The following is a 19,107-nucleotide window of genomic DNA, read 5'->3' as shown; positions in this document are numbered from 1 at the left end:
GGTGTTTTCAATTCTAGAATAAAAACTGATCTCCTCAGAGAAAGTAGGGAGCACACTCTCCTTTAATAGAGGTGATCTGTCTTAGGCAGTTGGTTTACTCTTTTTCAACTGTGCCGTTCAGATGGAGAGAGGGAGAGACTCACCTGTTTCTTTCTTCCAATGAGTTTGTTATTTCAGATTTAAAAAAAAAAAAAAAAAGGCAGTTCTATATTTAAAATAGGTATTCTGCCTGTCTTTGTTGCCCCCCCCCCCCCCCCCCCCCCGGTAGGATACTAGAGTAAAGTATGGATTTTTAGTGTGTCTCATCTTTATTTCAAAAACTTCAGTAACAGACTCCCTCAATAGGCAGTAAGCTGTAATACTGGATATGGCCTGATAACCTGAAGAATATGGGTAAGTGTAATATTTTTAAACGATATTAGACATAGAGGGTCAAATCTTACTTATTTTTTTCTCAGAATTTTGTTCTTTCATACAGAAGTAAGCCTTGAGTGAGATCCTGTGAGTGCTGGAATTTCATTCACCCACACAGTATTGTTCAAACGTTAATTGCTGTGGGAGACTTCTAATGTATGAGGGGCTGGTAACTGAAGAGTGTGTTTGTATAGCATGTTACAAAGTTCTTGGGGGGAGTGAGGAGGACAAGGAAGGTACCTGCATGCTATGGCTGTTTTTCATTGCATTTCCCAGTTCACTTTTTGTTGTTGTTGTTGTTATTTTCTGTGAGTAGAAGTTTAAATCTGTAAGAATACTGCTGCTGAAGAGCTTCTCCAGGTGCTAGTATTGTCCCTCTGGCCTTAGTAACTGTGTGTATTAAAAATGCATAGATTTCCAGCACCTTGATGACAAGAGAAGTGTGATTATCCCAGTTTTAAGGACTGGACTTGTGACACAGCGTGTCTGTGCAGCTTTCCAACAGGACATAGTCTCTGTGTGAAGATCAAAATTAAGTTCACAAGTGCTGGATCCCAGTTCAGCTCTGGCCTGATCTTCCACTGCATTGGAGATGGAGAAATGGGACCTTTCCTAATCCAGAATGAAGCTTCTTCTCTAGCACAGAAGTGCTGGTTAGTTTTTAACATATGAGCAACAACTATATGAATGCAGTGCAGGATAGATCCTTGGCTGATGTATGTTGGCCTGACTCCACTGGAGTAATATGAAACTATGAAAAGTGTCAGCAGCTGTGGATCTGCTGTGTTGTGTATGCTCACATTCATTACAAGAAATCATTCTCTCTATGAATGATGAACGAGCTCTTAGAAAAATCTTATTCATTCTAAAGACTGAATCTTTGGTCTCTCAGCTTTCCCCAAGTATTGAACACTGTGGCCCTTACCTCAGCTCTTTGAAGCTGCGCTGGAACGTAACCCTTCTTTTCTTTTTTACTTCTTTCCCTTGAACAGCCTCGCTATCAGAGCACTTGAGTGGGCCTCCAGAAATCTGTTCTTGCTACAGGCCCCCTTCAGCCGATACTTTAGACTTTCTAGTTTTAGTAGGCTACAGATTTACAACTGTGGCCTGCTGCATATGGGTGAAGAGACTTAATTTTTCAGTAGCTCCAGTACTACAATGATGCAACCATGACTAATCCTACAAATAACATGTGTGCATGTATATATGTGTGTATTTGTGTTTATATGTGTATATACACATGCTTTGAGTCTCACTCACGCTTGTGTCATGATTTGGGCACATGAAAAGAAAAATAATGATAAAGTGTAATAATTTAGGATTTGGCAGGCTGAAGGGTGCTATCTCTTTGTGCAATCTCACAAAATCATGATGAAGTGTCTAGGCAGGAAAGGGACAATGCCCCGAAGCTTATTTCTCCTGCATGCGTGTTTTTTCTTCTCCTCTGTATTTTCCTGTGCTTTTTACCACTGCAAAAATTCTTTTAAATCTTCCTGCCATCAATTGGTGCATATGCCAGTGATTTAATTTAAAGAAGTTCAATTATGCTGAAAACAAGAAATTAATAATGTTCATTAAAGTGATGATTGTTGTTCACATCAAAAAGACTTTTAGCAATATACAGACATATAAATTAAAAGCATGTACTGGTGTATATGCAATAACAAGCAGAGGCCCTTTCTCACAATATAAATATATCCTGACTGTCAGTCAAATCTCAAGCATTTCAGTTGAATCTGAAGAAATAAATCCAGTGAAAATTATGAAAGTTTAAACTGTACAAATGATTGCTGAGTCATATGGAGACACATTCACGTGTTGCTCACAGTGGCAGCTCTTGTACTAGATGGGTTCTCCTTTTGTGTTAGGTGCTGCACAAACACTGGGCTCAGTAGTGAAGAGAAATTAGATGTTAAGGTCTGTCCCATTAGACAAAGGCAGAGGAATCTCAGTGTCAGTGGCAAAAAAGAAAATTCCTTAGTGCAGCTCCAGAGATGAGGGAGGAATAGGAGGCAGAGTTATGGTGAAAGTCTTCCTATAAATGTGATTTAAAAAAAATAAAAAAAATCCAGTAGTTTATCTGAAGTAATCTTCCATTTTTTCACATGGGAAATTTAAGTAAATGAATGGGGGGGGCAAAAAACTAACAACAAAAAGCCCACAGTAAAATGCAAACTAAAGCCTGTTAAGGCCAGGATGAGACCTTACTTCTTGGGTCCTAGTTTCTTGCAGTAACTAGATCACACTGCATCCATCAGTGTCATTCATCATGTGTTTTGGTCGTCCCTCTTCTGACCAGTTTATTTGTTCAAAATGATTCATCAGCATAGATTGTCTTGAGTCAGTAGAAATAATATACTCAGTCTACAAAGTTCTCTCTCCCCTAAAAGTCTGCTGTTCCTAATTCCCAGATAAACAGGAAGACCTCCCGTAAACACGATCGTTATATGTTTTTGCATATTTAAGTGGTATCTCTTAGCCTGTGTGATCAATGCCTGGCTTGCTTGCCATTTGTAGAAGCCTGAGTGTTTAAAGAAAAGCCAGTGTTTCTGTACAGTACAAGAAAACAGACATTGTCTATGGATGGCAATTATTCAATTACTCCAAATATTTTTATTATGTTCAATGGCTCTGCTCTTTTACAGCAGATGGTGTCAGCTGCAGGTTGTTTTTTTTCACCATGGATGTTTCTTTATTTTTTTTTTTATTTTCCTAAAATCTACTCATTTTCTCCTTAGTGCCTCAGCCACTTTTGCCAAAAAGATTTTTTTTGTTTTTATTCCTTGCAATGGGACATAGAATGGTGTTGAAAGGTATTGTAGCTGGCATAGCCTGCAGGTGCTGTGAAGCTGGGTAGAATACTTCAGCTCTTTCTCACTCTTAATCTTGGCTTACATTCATACTGACTTATTAAAAACAAAATGGAAAAAAACCAACCCACCCAAATATTTCAGCTTGATTTTTATCATGAAAGAGCTTTTGTGCCAAGAAGACACCTGGCTGGTTTCAGAGTGCTGTTTTCTAATATGGCCAGATTTCCAGATTATTTATTTTTCCAAGTGCCATGGCAGTTTTTTGAGGTCTGAACATCAGTTACCTGTCCACAAACAAATCAAAAATATAGAAAGGCTTTCTAGAATCACCCCATCCAGAGATTGTGGTATGCTGACAGAGGGCACAGTTATATCAGCCAGATGAGATTTAGAATTTTCCTGTGTTATTATGACTTCACCTTTTCATCAGCGTACTCCAGGATCTTTATTTTCCTTATATTTCCAGTGTGGTTTCAGACTTCTGCCTAGTGTTTATCAGATCTTGCTTAGTTTATGACCTTGAACACTTGGAGACAAACTCCTGAACTTACTGATTCCAAACCATAGGATTATGGCAGTGATACAAGAAGTCAGGAGCCAACTGGAAATTCAGTTGCAGAAGTGAAATTCAGAACTACCAGTGTACTGTGAGTCCAAAGAGGTGTTTCCAGTGAGAAAGCTTGGAAGCTGTGATACTACCTTGCCAAGAAATGAAGCTGTGGCTGTCAGTTGCTGTTGTTATTGTCTAAAAAATGACAATCGGTGGCACTCAGGAGGTTCTTCCGTGATCTTGCAACAGGAAGTTTTAGTTGTGACCCACTGGAGTAAAAGGGCTATCAAGGATGTACTGAGTGGGCTCTGTGGCAGAATGAAACTGAAATAACTGCTCTTCAGTGTTATGCTTATGAAAGAATGCTTCTGAGGCGGGCTGTAGACTCCTTACTGGTAGTTCCTAGTGAACTCTGGACATATATTGTCTCAGGACTTCATATTTACAACAGCCCTATGGACATACCTACTTGCCCAGGCACGCTCTGGCTCTCCAGTCTTCTCTCTTTTGATAACATTGGTCCAAAAAGAAAGCTCTAGAGGCTCTCTACCAGTATTCTGATGTTGCCTACCATAAATTTGTTTGGGATTTGTAGTCTATTTGAGCTCAGACTGAGAGCATTTTTCTTTTTTTTTTTTGTAGCCTGGCTCAGTTATGGGAAAATCCAGTAATACAGAATACTCCTCAAGTGCTCAGTCACATACTGTGACTATGTAACCAAGAAGTATGTTTCTATAATATGTAATATAAATGAGGACCTTGGAGTACAACATTCTCTGTACTCTTTTGTTAGTTGTTCTTTTTATACTATGGAAACTTTTTATTTCACAAAGAAATTCACCCTGACCAGAATCAGGTGTCTATTGTCTCTGAACCATTTCATCATATGAGTACAATGTATTTTTTCATTATGCCATCCTAGATAATTTACTGTTTCATCTCAAAGACTAAGCAAGGTTGAGCCTGTGTGGTATCTGGATGAACGCCTTCCAAGAAAAAGTTAGTATCATACAGGAAATAGTGTTGGTGATTCATGACAGAATTATGACTGTTCAGATTTAAAGTACTTCAGAAATAATTACTCTTTTAGATTGTGAAGAGGTGAAAAAGTTGAATCATTCTCTTTACCATGAATCATAAAGTTTTTCTGGTGTCGTGGGTAACTTGTAATTTTTGCTTTTTATTCTTTTTTTTTTTTTCTTTTTGTGGGAAACTTCTCTCATGAATCATGCTATGCTGTTCTACAGTTGCCCCTTAGCAGCCTTAATCTACCTGATTCTCTCTCAGGTGTTTGTAAAGTAGAATGCATTTGGTCATAAATCCCTTGGCCTACCACTGCCACCCTTGCTGCCAAGGCAACCAATACATTACACTTCCTCCGTGGCATGGCAGGAGCAGAAAACTACATCATGTAGAACTAACTCACTGCTTAAGTGAGCTGAGTAGTAAAGGCAGATGGCTTTTTAATATGAATCACCTGTGTTGAAGAAAATTTTGCTGTCAAAAAAAAAAAAGGAAAAAGAAGAAAAACTTTATTAACTTTATTGAGAAAACTACTTGATAACTCCTAGCAGGAATTGAGGATATGGATCAGGATGGGTAGGATGCTCAGGGAATGAGATTTTAAAATCTAAAAGAAAATCAACTTTGCACTACCAGTTTTCCATTAAGATTATTGTCTCTCATCAGCTTTTATATTTGTGTCAAATGGGAGACATGAAGATGAGAGGCTTACTGACAGTCACAAAGTGAGCCGATGATCAGTGTGCATTATTTTCCTAGTTTCCTGGTTTTGCTGTACTTCTGAAATCTTTTTTTCCTTTTCTGTGTGATTTTAGGAGAAAGATTTTGTTTTTCTGAATTAAAAAATAAACTACATATCCCATTATATGAGTAAGATGCATCTCTACCAGCATAGACCCTCTCCTTGGTATAGGCTTTGCAAGGCCTGTCACAGCTGTCAAAGCCTTATCATGATCACTTTGTGCTAACAACGACACAAACTGGGCCAAACCGAGACTGATCTCAGAAATAATTTAGCTGAACTTGGATTACAGACTTGCTTGGTCCAATGCATATTTTTTGCCCAAAGAGGCAAAAAGGGGTTTGCCAAAGAGGCAAAATTCAGAGGGGGGTGATGCACCAGATGGTTGTGCTGCCATTCAGAGGCACATCAACAGGCTGGAGAAATATGCCTTCAGGAATCTTGTGATGTTCAACAATGGGAAATGCCAAGTCCTGCAACAGAGGAGGAATAACCACAGGCACCAGTGTATACTGGTGGCTGTCTGTCTGCAAAGCAGCTTGGAAGAAAGGGACCTGAGGGTCCTGATGGAGACAAAGTTGAACGTGAGCCAGCAGTGTGCCTTTGCAGCAAAGAAGGCTAACAGCCTCTTAGTCTGCATGAGGGAGAGCAGTGCCAGCAGGACAAGGGAGGTGATGCTTTCCCTCTACTCAGCAGTGCTGAGACCCTACCTGGGGTGTTGTAACAGGGATCCCAGCACTGGACACAAGAGAAGCATGGACCTACTAGAGTGAGTCCAGTGAGGGACCATGAAGTTGATTAGGGTACTGGAGCATCTCATATGAGGACAGGCTGAGAGAGCTGGACTGTTCACCCTGCAGAGGAGAAGGCTCAGGGGGTTCATGTATAATATCTGAGGGGGGAGGGGGGGATAAAGACGATGAGGCCAGACTCTTACTGGTGTTGCCCAGTGGTGAGACAATAGGAACAAGCAAACACTGGAAAGTACATTTTAGCAGAATAGCGGGGAAAAAAAAAAGCTGCTTAACTGGGAAGGTGGTCAGATACCAGAACAGGTTGCACTGAGAGGTTATGGAGTCTCCATCACGGAGATACTCAAAATCTGAATGGATAATGCCCTACTCTAGCTGACCCTGATTTGAGCAGGGGGCCTTGGACCTCTGAGGGTCTTGGTTAACCTCCACCACTCTTTGATTCTGCATAGCTCTCTATAGGTAACTGAACTGTCTAAGCACAGTGGGGAAAGCTAACTGCCATACTTTGCATTCCTCAGCAAAACTAAGGTCAGTGGAGTGACCTTTTGAGAAGAAAATGTAGAGATTGAAAACCTTTTGAGCTCTAGAAGTTGTTGGTTTGTCAAATCCTCTGCATGAGAGAAGTGGCAGAAGTCACATACCTTGAAACTTCTACCAGTTGAGACTATCTCTTCAGAATAATTGTAGAGATCAAGCCTCTTTTGGCATAAAGGTGGACTGCACAGGTCTCTGCCTGTGGAGGCAAATATCTGTGATTCAGATATTGCAACACAAAGGGACACGTTACTAAAGCAGTATATTACATGCATTATATGGAAGTAATAGTATATGACAGTAACTCAAAAATGCAGTTTAAATTTACTAGAAAAAAAATTCGTCAAGAGGAGGTGACTCACTTTGTAATGTTGTTACCTGGAACAGTTTGAGCTGACCCTCTTATGTTCTAGAGCATTTGAGTGATTTATCTGCATAATGCAAGTGGATGTCCTGGTTTGGTTGGAATAGATTTAATTTTCTTCATGGTAGCTTGTATATTAAGAATTTGTAAGGAAAATAGTGCTGATAACATAGAGATGATTTAGTTGCTGCTGAGTGGTGCTTACACAGAGTCAGGGACTTCTATGTTTCTCAAGCTGCCTGCTAGTGAATAGGCTGGGGGTGCACAAGAAGCTGGGAGGGAACACAGTCAGGAGAGCTAACCCAAGGTGACCAAAAGAATATATGCTGTACCATATGACATCGTGCTTAAACATAAAACTGAGGGGAGCTGCCTGGAGGGCTGCAGCTGGGCATTGGTCAATTTGTGGCAAGCAATTGTTCTGCATCACTCCTACCCCCCTCTGTCCTCTTCTGTTGTGTGTGTGTGTGTTCTCCCCCTATCCCCCATTCTTATTAAACTGTCTTTATTTCAACCCATGAGTATTTTAACCTTTGCCCTTCCAATTCTCTTCCCCCCATCCAGCTGGGGCTGGGAGGTGGAGTGAGCAAATGAGTGGCGGTGCAGTGCTTAGCTGCTTACCAGGGTTAAACCACAACCAGTGGGCACAGGAAAGTGAAATGCATGAAGCCAAGTTTGTTAGTCTAGCTGTGCTCTTCTGGAACGCTTATCAGTTCCTTACATATTTTTGTCTGTCTACAGAACCTGAAATTGGAGGTTTGTTGGTTTTGTTGTTCATACCTTCAAATATGTCTAAAACCTTTAGAGAAAGCTGGGACAGCAATGCCTTCCCAGCATACTGTGTGAATTCACCCAGCTACTGCAGCAGAAAAGGCATGGGCCTCGGATTTTACCAGGAAAAGTGTATTTCTGCTTACCTGCTGAAATAAAGAATTAGTTTTTATTGCATGGCCCCTCATTAATTTTTAATTAGTTGCTAGTTGGTTCCTTAACTCAATTCACTCTAATTAATTGATGTGATAAGATAGAATACCCTAATAGTTCTTGCTTACACACTTATTAATACAAATGAGTGGAATCAACATCATGCACCTGTTCTTGGTAATCTGTGCACATACTAGTGAATTATCACTGCCTCTCAGAAATAACATCCATAGTGATGTTTTGTTATTCCTTAATGCTGGCTGATAGAAGCTCATGTTATCACATTGCATAGGATGCTTTGGAAAATAGTCACTCACTGTGACTGTGAACTATGGCTGAACTTCATACATCCAGAAGACATAGCTTTAATTTACTCGCTACACCGAAAACATTTATCTAAATTCATGGCCTGAAATGCTGTAATTGGAAAGTGTCTTAGAAATATCAATATATTAAATATCACTAAGTTACAAAGCCAGAAAGCATAAAGTACATGAGCATCTTCCATTTTGCCCTTTTCTCACTCCCATTCTTTTTCTTGTTTTTTTTTTAAAAAAAAAAAAAGAAAGAAAAAAGATAAAAATATTTATCTTGTTTAAAACTTGTTTTCCAGAGCTTGAGCTTTGGCCCTCCAAAAATACTGTGCTAATGCTCAAGCTCAGAGTTGTGGCATTTTGCATGTGCTGGAATAGGCAAAACTGACATCCTGAGTGGTAGATTCTTATTTAGGCTGTGGACATTTGGAAACTACTCCTAAATGTACATAGATGAACTCTTCACATATAATGTTTTGCGTTGGAAGGGACTTTAAATACCATCTAATTCCAACACCCCTGCCATGGGCAGGGACATCTTCCACCAGATCAGGTTGCCCAGGGCCCTATCTAACCTGGCCTTGAACACCTCCAGGGATGGGGCATCTACAGCTTCTCTGGGCAACCTGTTCCAGTGCTTCACCACCCTCTGAGTGTAGAATTTTCTTTTAATATCTAATCCTACCTACTTTCTTTTAGTTTAAAACTGTTATTCCTTGTCCTATCACTACAATCCCTGACAAAGAGTCCCTCCCCAGCTTTTGTGTAGGCCCTCTTTAGATACCGCAAGGCTGCTATAAGGTCTCCCTGGAGCCTTCTGTTCCTTAGGCTGAACAGCTCGAACTCTCTCAGCCTCTGTTCACAGGAGAGGTGTTCCAGCCCTCTGGTTATCCTTGTGGCCCTCCTCTAGGCTCACTTCAACAAGTTCATGTCTTCCTTAAGCTGTGGGCCCCAGAGCTGAATGAAGTACTCTGGGTGGGGCTTGTGAGAGCAGAGTAGAGGGGGAGAATCCCCTCCCTTGACCTGCTGGTCACATTTCTTTTGATGCAAGTGCACATTGCTAGCTCGTGTCGAGCTCTTCATCCACCAGTACCCCCAAGTCCTTCTCCTCAGGGCTGCTCTGAGTCCATTCTCCACCCAGTCTGTGTTTGTCCTTAAGAGTGCTTGACTCACATGCAGGACCTTGTACTTAGCCTTGTTGAAGTGTATGAGGTTCACACAGGCCCAGCTCTCAAGCCTGTCAAGGTTCCTCTGGATGGCATCCCTTCCCTCCAGTGTGTCAACTGTACCACACAGCTTGGTGTCATCCACAAAATTCCTGAGGGTGCACTCAATCCCACTGTGATTGTCACCAACCAAAGTGTTAAATGATACTGGTCCCAACACAGACCCCTGAGGGACACCGCTTCCCAATGGTCTTTACCTGGGCATTGTGTCATTGACTGCAACTTTTATCCACCTTATCCGCCAAGTGGTCAGTCCATCAATTCCATGTCTCTTCAATTTAGAGACAAGGATGTTGTGCAGGATAGTATCAAATGCTTTACACAGGGCTGGGTAGATGTCAGTTGCTCCAAATCCTCTCACCCAGTTTTACCCAAATTCATAAATTACATATCTTGGCTTCCAAAGTAATCTGGAATTGCTGATTATTTCTGGTGCAACTGTTCCTCTATTGTTATGTGTTGTCCCTCTGATTTATACTTTACCCTTTTCTCCTGTACCTCCTCCTACAAAGAACATACACAAGTGGAACACTTCCCTGTCTTTTCTGTTGAGAAGTTTATAAGGACTTTGATGCAAGTAGCAGTGCCTTTTTCATTCTCATACAAATCTGCTGAGAGTGACCAGAAATCAGGACTTCATTGGTCTTACACACTTACAGACTGCCTGCTGTAGGCATGTTATGGTCTCAGGGAGTGACCTCTGGGAGCACGATATGAAGAAGCGCATACTGCTGAAACAGAAAGGATGTTTTATATATATTTAGTTAAAATGTTTATGGAATGGATTGCTGAAAGTTGTTAGGAGGACCAATGGATTTCCATAGCCAGAGGGATATTTTCCTGCTCTCAGCAGAGATAGCAGTGACTGGCTGGGCTTAATATTGCACTGAATGGATCAATTATGTACAAAATTATTTTTGCACTGTAAAAATGTTGGGGGGGGTGTTAATGTTATAAGGATCAAAATTTAGTATGCTCAAAAATGAAAAGCAAAATCGAGAGATGTATCACAAGTACATGTAGACCTCTTAGGATGAAGAAAGTGAGTCAGAAGAGAGAAGGATAGAAAGTCTTAGGGGAAGAGAGGCTGAAAATTTGTACGTCAGGTTGTATGGCATTTAGCCGTGAGAAGAAGCTGAAGGAAATGCTTGCTTGCTGCATGTGGCCTCGACATTTTGGCCGGTATAACAGGGAGAACAGCAGCTGCAACTGGTGTGCAACTGTCACTCTAGAGGAGCAGCTCCTACCAGATGTGAGCAAAGTAGAAAAAACCAAACAAGTAGAATGAGGATGTGAAAGTCAGTTGGTGCAGTGTATGGTGTTTCAGCCCTTTTACTGGCAATCTCCTTCTTATAAGGAGCAAAACAGGCCTCTGATAGGAACTGCAGCATTTTTCTCTATGACAGATGGCAGGAGTGCTGAGATCAAGCCTTGTTCTTAGAAATATAAAGGTGTGGTTTTGCACAAAAAAAAATAAATATTTTTTCATTTTATAGCTATGATAGATATGAGGACCACAGCTCACTTGTGAAATGGAACAACTCAAGATAAACAAAGGCTTTCTTAGAAAGCATATAAAAATTTCTAAGGGACTGCTCCTGGTGAAGTCAGAGAGACTTTTTCCCTGGTATGTAGAAAGGCTGAAATCTTAGAATAAAGAAAAAAGGAAAAAAAAAGTGGGGACAAATCATTGTAGGATTTGGTCTTACAGCTTTTACTCATGCAAGTAGCTTCACTGATTTCCAAAAGCTTATTCCATGTAGTTAAGCATTGTTTTTCCCAAAGCTTAGGTTGCAGTGTTAGTTTCTTAATCATTTTCAAACATAAAGGTATTTGGAGCCAGATCTTTCTGCTGTTGAGGTAATGAACAGCACTTCTTACTTATTTCAAGGGTCCTTTAATCTTTTCAAGGCCTTTTTAATTAAAATGAACTATTTAGTATTTGTACAGCACGTTGAAAGTACACAGCTGCGTAAGAGCTAAGAGCTGTTGTTGTTATTCACCTCATTATTATCTTTTACATTTCCTATAAAACTAGCTATGACTTAGCAGCTAAGCTCCTCAGTTCTCAAGGAAAATAGACATTAGAAAATGCTTTGACTTTTTTTAGTAAGCCACAGTAAATTAATACTGCTGATGATTACAACAGTGATGATATTGTATGAGTACCAACTGAATCAATATACACCATTGAGTTGCCATGCCGAACTGGATCACGATCCTGTTGTTTGCAAGCATGGGCACATAAAAATGATCTGTTCTCTTTACACTCACAAATGTTACACACCATGCATGTAAACTGATACACCCTTGGAAAATGATAACCTCATACCATACCAATGCTGGTGTCAATTGTCATAAGTATATAGGCAAGTTGACAGTCAAAAGTGGAAGTATCCTGCCAGATACTTCCATTATCCCTGTACATATGTGTTTCAAGGATGGAGCACTTCACATAACACTGTTATAGTAAATTGATCTATGTACAAATGCAAGATGCCAGTCGTATTTGAAAAGCAATTTGAAGTTTTTATGCTGAAGTGAAGAATCCTTGCTTAAAATCAGGTGTGTGTATACTTCAGTATTTCGGAAGGTATTTTGAGGGGGTTCTAGAAAAATTATCTGATTTTGTTTAAAGTAGGTGCAAGTTTAACTTCTTTTCTGTGAAATTAGAGTTCTGCTAGTTTCTGAAAACACACTGCCAAATTTCCTCTAGTATAGGTATAGTAGTAAGTATAAAAGTGTAACTCTAAATGTGTCTATAAATCTATCTTTTTATGATTGTATATACATACACTGTCTCGATGTTTTGATTTAAAAGAGTTTTATATAAGCAAATAATTTGAATTAATAATAAAAGCGGGATCAGATGATAGTGGCAGTGGAAATTGTATACCCCTAAAGTAAATGCTGCACAACATTATGTAAGCTACCACAATACTTGCCTAACTCTTAGTCATCTTTTGGTTTGGTTGTACCAGAAGGAATTTCTTTCATTATTTATTACGTGGCATACTGGGCAGTACAATACTTTAGCTCTCAGAGTTTTTAAAAAAAAATACATTGCAACGGATTGGATATAGTCTTTTTTTTTTCTTGATTTAACAATGTTAGTCCTACCTGTACGCTGTGAAGATGAGGGCCCTTTATTCACTTGTAATAAAACTTCGTAAAGAAAATCACATAAAATCTTGATAAGTTTCTTGGTACTTTGAGCATAAGGGAATAATAGACTGCTGCCTAGATAACTCACAAGAAATAGCACAAGATATTCCTATAATCAAACCTCACAGATGAATGGCATTAATTTGCATCTTGGCTGTGTTATTCTTATTACTGTTGTTAGTAATATTTTACTTATACAGAATATTTACTCTGAAAATATTAAAAAAAAAAACTTTAAAAAGCTCACTTAAGTTTCATGAAAACCTGTGTTTGCTTTAACTCTTTAGGTAAATATATATATATGGATCTTACATGTATATATGTATATGGAAGCCTTGGCAGAGCTTTTCAGTGGCTTATTTAAAAGCACACAGCAAGTTGCTTGTTGAATGGGGACAGGTTTTTTGACTCTTAATCTACTATTCTGTCTAAACTCACTTATTTCCACCTCCAACAGGATTCTTATGATATAAAGGGAATTATATTTATCTTTCTGAATCTCTGTTTCCTTTCATATGCCTGTTAAAATTTTGTTAGGAGAAAATGAAGACTAATGTTCTTGGATACGTGCTCACTGCTGTTATTGAAATGGCCTGTCATACTGAATGTCTGAACTAGCAGCTTTCATCATCTATAATGACTCTACCTTTCCCAAGAGGAGGCTAGTTGCTTGGAAATTTTTTGCTTCTTAAGGTTAGGAAGGTGGCATAATTGAGCAAACAACAAGTATTTAGGCAACTTTAAACAGCAAACCGTACCTATTCAGAGCAAAGGACATGATGAAGTGAAAAAAAACAACAAAAAGCCCAACACCTAAACCCTGTACCCGTGCTAAACTTCTCTTTAAGACAAAGTTGTGGGTTTTTTTTGTTGTTTGTTTCTTAGTTATGCTCATTGGATTATCCTACTTTATATGCTTGCTTTTCTGGGCTACTTTAATATTAAATTATTAAGATCTTTTTTTTTTCCCTGTCTTTGACCAACACTGATTGTGGCAGCATCAATGGAATAAAGACCCAATGATGATCAAACATATTATTTTTCTACTTGTTTCTGGTTTAAACGATTCTTAGACTTAATAAGATGTGTAGAGAGGTTGATGGAGATAAAACAACTATAGAACCCCAAATTCAAGTCCTTGCTGCTATATGACTGTGCGAATTGCTGAGTTCCTCTGGGATTCCACCCCTTTCTCCGATTCTTTCCTTTAGTCTTTTCTATTTAAATTGAAACCCTTCAAGGCAGGGATAGTCAATAATATCTACTAACACAACACTTAGTACAGTTTATTATATAATCTAAACACCATATTTACTATTTTAATGCACAGACCATAAAGGGCATGAATCATGATCCTAACTGGGAACTGTGGGAGGAAATAGATGGAACAGGTTGTTGGATAGTGCAGATTGTCACACAGTTCTGACCACGCAGAAATTGAACACCGAAAGAACTGCACTTCTACAAGGCTTCCTAGATCTAAATAATTTCTAAGTAACATAGGGTAATGGGGTTAAAATCAATTTAAAATGCCTCAGTCAGAATGAAGAAGTTAAATTTCACTGACTCAAAGCAAAGGTGTGAATAAAGCTACAATCTCAATGAGCTTGAAACATGTGCCAGGAGAGCAGAAGACAAACTATGCTTATATCTCACAGTACACAATTCTATTGTTCATATTTTTCAGTTAGTATCCCCTGTAGCACCATATTATCTATGGAAATACAGCTCAGAAATGTGAGGAGTACTGAGAAATGTGATGAGTGTTCCATGTAAAAATGAAATATTGTTGAAAAGAAAGGAATATTTTTAGAGCAATGACTGATTTCAAATACTTTCCTCAATTTCATGTCACCAGAGGTCTGGAAAGTACTCTAAGAAAAAAAAAAAGCACATAACTTTGTACATATTTGACATCTCACTATGGGAAACACTGAATGCTTCTTGCATTATCATCTAGATTGTTTTAGGATGATAGAATTATCTGTTTATAATACAGTAAAGAAAATGTTCTGTGTAGGCAGTTCTTCCAACTGGAGGAAAATGAGGGTGGTTGGGTGGGGGTACAGAGGAGAGACCATGACCAGATGTTCTGAGCAACTTAGGAAAAAGCTAGAGTCCTGGGGCTAGGGCAGACTTTGAACAATATTGTGCAAATATGTCCCATGTATGTTTAACAGTTTTTAATAAAAATGTGGGAAACTGAATGAGTTAATTAAAGAAACAACAGCCTTTAAATGGCCTGAAAGGAAACATAAAAGTAGTTTACAAGGAGCTTTGGACCACTGTAAAATGGTTTAATTCAAAGATCTGTAGTTTCTGTCATGAACACTGAAAATGTTCAAGTGAAAAATGAAGCCTTGGACTTCTGTCTTTGATATAAGTTGTTCCTTGTCCTTAATTAGGAAAGTGAAGCACCTATGAACTCCTTACTGCCTCAGCCGTGAAGGTCTAGGTATTTGGTCCCAAGGATGCAAAGACAAATATTTCATCTGCAAACTCATGATTTTTAAATGGAATGAAAATGACAATACTGGAGTATCAGACAAAACAGACACAAAGCTAGGCTGGAAATTTGAATCCTATTCAAAGAAACAAGCAAACAAAACCCACAAAACCAACCAACCAACCAAAAAAAAAAGTTTGAATTGTATTTAGCTGAGACACAGCTGAAAATGAGGCCCTGGTGAAAATGCTCATGGCTATCAACTGTGATAGTCATTCCACCACATTCCTGCCTGGCAAGACTGGTGTGTGTGTGTGAAATGGACAAAGGGGTGTGTAAGGGTGCTAGGGTGGTAGTTTGTGAGATATTAAATGTGTAACAGGATTAAAGATCTGATTTACAGACTAAGAAGCCTAGGAGATGTGCAGCTGATACTGACCTCAGAATGGGAATGGTATTCTCAAAAGTTTATTGCTTACATTTATAGTATTGACCAGGTCAAACTGACAATAAACCACACTGTCTATATGTTTTTAAGCCAGCAAGTTTAGTTAATTATTTTTACTGGTATGTTAAGCTGAAGAAAAAGATGGAGATAATGCCACTTCAATATCAAATTCTGAACAGGATGAAGATAAAATAACAGATTTCTAATGACTTCCACTTCAGAACCCACCACTTCCTGGATTTTGATTAATACTCAGAGCATCTGGTTTCTAAATTTACACACCTAAGTTGCTCCTCTTGAAAAGGAGCTGTCTTCTGAGAAAGGCAAACTGCTGCTATTGTAAAGCTTTTGATTTTTTTTGTGTGTTCCAGACAGCCCAGCATGTGGAATATTCCATTCCCTCCTGAAGCAAATCAATTTTTATGTTAGACCTTCCATAAGGAGGTACTGTGACCACCTTATTCTACTGGCTGGTTATCTTTTGATATAGATTGGCGTCCTCTGATCTCAGTACAAATAAGACCTGAACTTTCTAATTTTCTTGGTTTGGGAAGAAAGGGTTAGAGGTTGGAGAACGGTATTCAAGTTCAAGAAAATAAGATTCTTGGCAATTTCTGTTTCTGACTGAACTGGAAATATAAGAAGAACCTTTATTATGGTATTTCAACATTTCTACCTCCACTCCTGCACAGAAAATTATCCATGGAGGGTGGAACTTTAAAATGCCTCAGGATATGAAAGAGGGAGATGGAAAACTTGAGCTGTGTATAGCTATCATCAGCAACTGAAGTTCACATACAAATGTGGGACGAGAATGACAGGAGCACACACCTGATTTAGTTCTCCTGAAACACACTGGATTAGGAGGAGCTCTCCAGAGGAACACAGTGAAGAAGAGTGTCAATAGCTTGCCAGGAAAGAGGGAAATGGCCCCTTCTCAGCTGAGAATGCTGGGGCTGGAGGACTTTTCTAGAACTGAGTTTACCCTAAATTGGTTAGAAAACTGATTAGAAAGCCCTACAGAGATGTTACTAAAATTGTAGACTCTGGTGCTTCAGATGGCTAGGAATACATTATCACCATAATTTATGGAGAACCATATGAGACCCTCCTATACATATCCTTCAGCTGGAGAGTCACATGAGTGGAAGACTTCCAATCCTAGTCCCAGCATCTCTCAGGAGTTTGGGAGGTGATTTACAGAATCTTCAAGGAGATGAAGTTGTTCTGTTCTCATGTTCAATACATTTGAAGTCCTTTTTCTTCCTCTTGTGCAATGATCAGAGTGTTTGTGCTGATTGATTTCGCTTGTGACGAAGTCTTCTGATTGTTCTTATTCATAAATTAGCTTTCCTGTTTTTCTTAAGAGGAACTACCTTATCTTTTAGTGTGGGTAGGGTGTTTTGTTTTGTTCCAAAATTAAGTCTGACTCAGCCAGGTGTGTTTTAGCATCAGGTTTGTTCACTGTAGTTTATTGAAACAGGGAGATTATTTTTGTTTTGCATAGAAATTTGGGGTTCATTAGCCAAGGGATGCGGGGAATTTTTCAGGCCTCAAAGTTGTCACTATTACACACCCACACCCACGAGTCAATTATTTCACTTTGCTGTCATACAGTGAATGCAGGCTCTCAGAAGGTGCCAGACTGACAGCTTTGAAGTCTACAGAACAGGTTTCGCAGAGGCATCAGCAGTCCCAGTTCTCGTGCACTTCTGTCTTTTTGAACCATAGTGGTTTGACAGCCAGAGTTATACCCAGAATCTGTGTATAGCTTACAATTTCTTAAGATACTCTGTTCTTTCCTTATCCAGAGGTATCCAGTTATAAAGCCTTTTTCGTCCTTAATTCACTTGAATACTGTCTTAGTCTGGGATCTCTTGGATGGAATGACTTCCATTTGTAGTGCTGCCTTGTGGACTGAGCAGGCAGTGAGACTGGCTTCCTTTTCCTGCTCTGAGGGCTCCCCTCCAAATTGTCACGGTGAGCTGCTCTGTGTGGGTAGTTTGCATTCTCACTACCTGTACTCAGTCCCACTTCAGATAAGCTAGAGGCATCGGGTCTTCTGGGCTGTTATATCAGCACCTTTTTTAAACCCGCAGTTATGCGGCAAAATGGCAGTGGCAGAATAACCCAAATAAAACAAAACCAAGGCTGATAAAAAAGATAAATAAATTAGGCAGTAGAGATATGTTTAGTGCACTCACCTTTTGAAGGCTGGTAAATGGATTGCTGTGGAGAACAGAGGCAGCTTTAAGCAGGCAGAATGGGGCTGGGTGCCAGCGGGATGAACGTTGTTCCATTCCGACGTAGTGCTGCAGCCGGGAGTGATGGAGAAAGGCAGGGCCTGGTGATTCCACACCATGGGTAATCCGTCCAGGTATCACTGTGGCTTGCTTGTAAAATTTTATTTTTAATTGGAGACATTATTTCTTTAAGAAAATACTTTGCTGATCCTAATAAAAAAAAAATAGATACTCAGTCAATCAACACCCCAAGGCATTTTAAGTGAGGGAATTGTTGCTGAGACATGGGAGATTTTTCTTTTTTGGCAAAGGAGAAAATGCAGTTTTATAAGAGGGACAAATTCTTGTTTAGCTGTAATAAATTTTGCCCAGGGCCAGGGAGGCAAAGATATGGCTAAGCTAAACTATCTCCTCCCCATCTCAAGCCATATCACTCTGCAGCTGCACAATTCTCCAGTGATAAGCTCATGGACACACTAACTAGCCCTCAAACAAAAAGCTTCATTCTTTGATTTTGGCAGGGAAAGCAGTGGGAAGCAGCAAGACAGGCACACAGGTTATGTGGAATCCTTTGGGATGATTTCTCCCATGAACCTCCTGGGAGCCTGGGAGCAGGACTGGAGCAGCAGCCTTTTGCTTGCCTGTCACGACGTACCCTTTTACAGCTGTGCAGCAAAGAGTAACTGCATTCAAAATGGTCTTGTTTAGGCCAAGAAAAAAAGAATGAGTAATTAAAATATCAGTATACTCTGCTTGTTCTGGGGTTTAGGGTCTTGCATTTAAGTACCTAGATATGGCAGGACTGAGTTCTGTGGAATCTTAAACAGGGAGTTCAGCCATAAACACATGAAGACCTACACAACCAAGTGAAAACTGTTAAATACACCATCTGAGATGCAGAAAGTTCATGTAGTTCTTGTATAAAATGAGATCAGAGAAAGTGGCCTGAGCAGGAGTAACTCCACCTCAGATTTCCTGTGTCCAGGCACAGTTATCAAGAGAGTCGCAGTAAACAAACTTACTAGCTGCCTGTGTCCTAATCTTCACGCTACTGTGGTTGAAACTGGGAAGAAACATGAAGCTATGCATGGATATGGTTTTGATGGCACTGATTTCTATAAACATTACAGAATATGAACATCTATA

At 39.5% G+C, this 19,107-nt stretch overlaps 1 long non-coding RNA gene across 1 annotated transcript; it reads left to right on the top strand.

Moving 5' to 3' along the window:
* Positions 1-7: 7 nt before the first annotated feature.
* LOC310900985 lies at positions 8-17,907 on the top strand. The gene is made up of 3 exons (XR_014585500.1): positions 8-220; positions 327-393; positions 16,090-17,907. It is a non-coding gene; the product is annotated as an uncharacterized lncRNA (long non-coding RNA).
* Positions 17,908-19,107: the final 1,200 nt, after the last annotated feature.

This window comes from Anser anser (assembly GCF_964211835.1).
Source record: "Anser anser genome assembly, chromosome: 5".
In the NCBI taxonomy this organism is placed as follows: domain Eukaryota; kingdom Metazoa; phylum Chordata; class Aves; order Anseriformes; family Anatidae; genus Anser; species Anser anser.
This window is presented reverse-complemented; position numbering and strand designations above follow the sequence as displayed.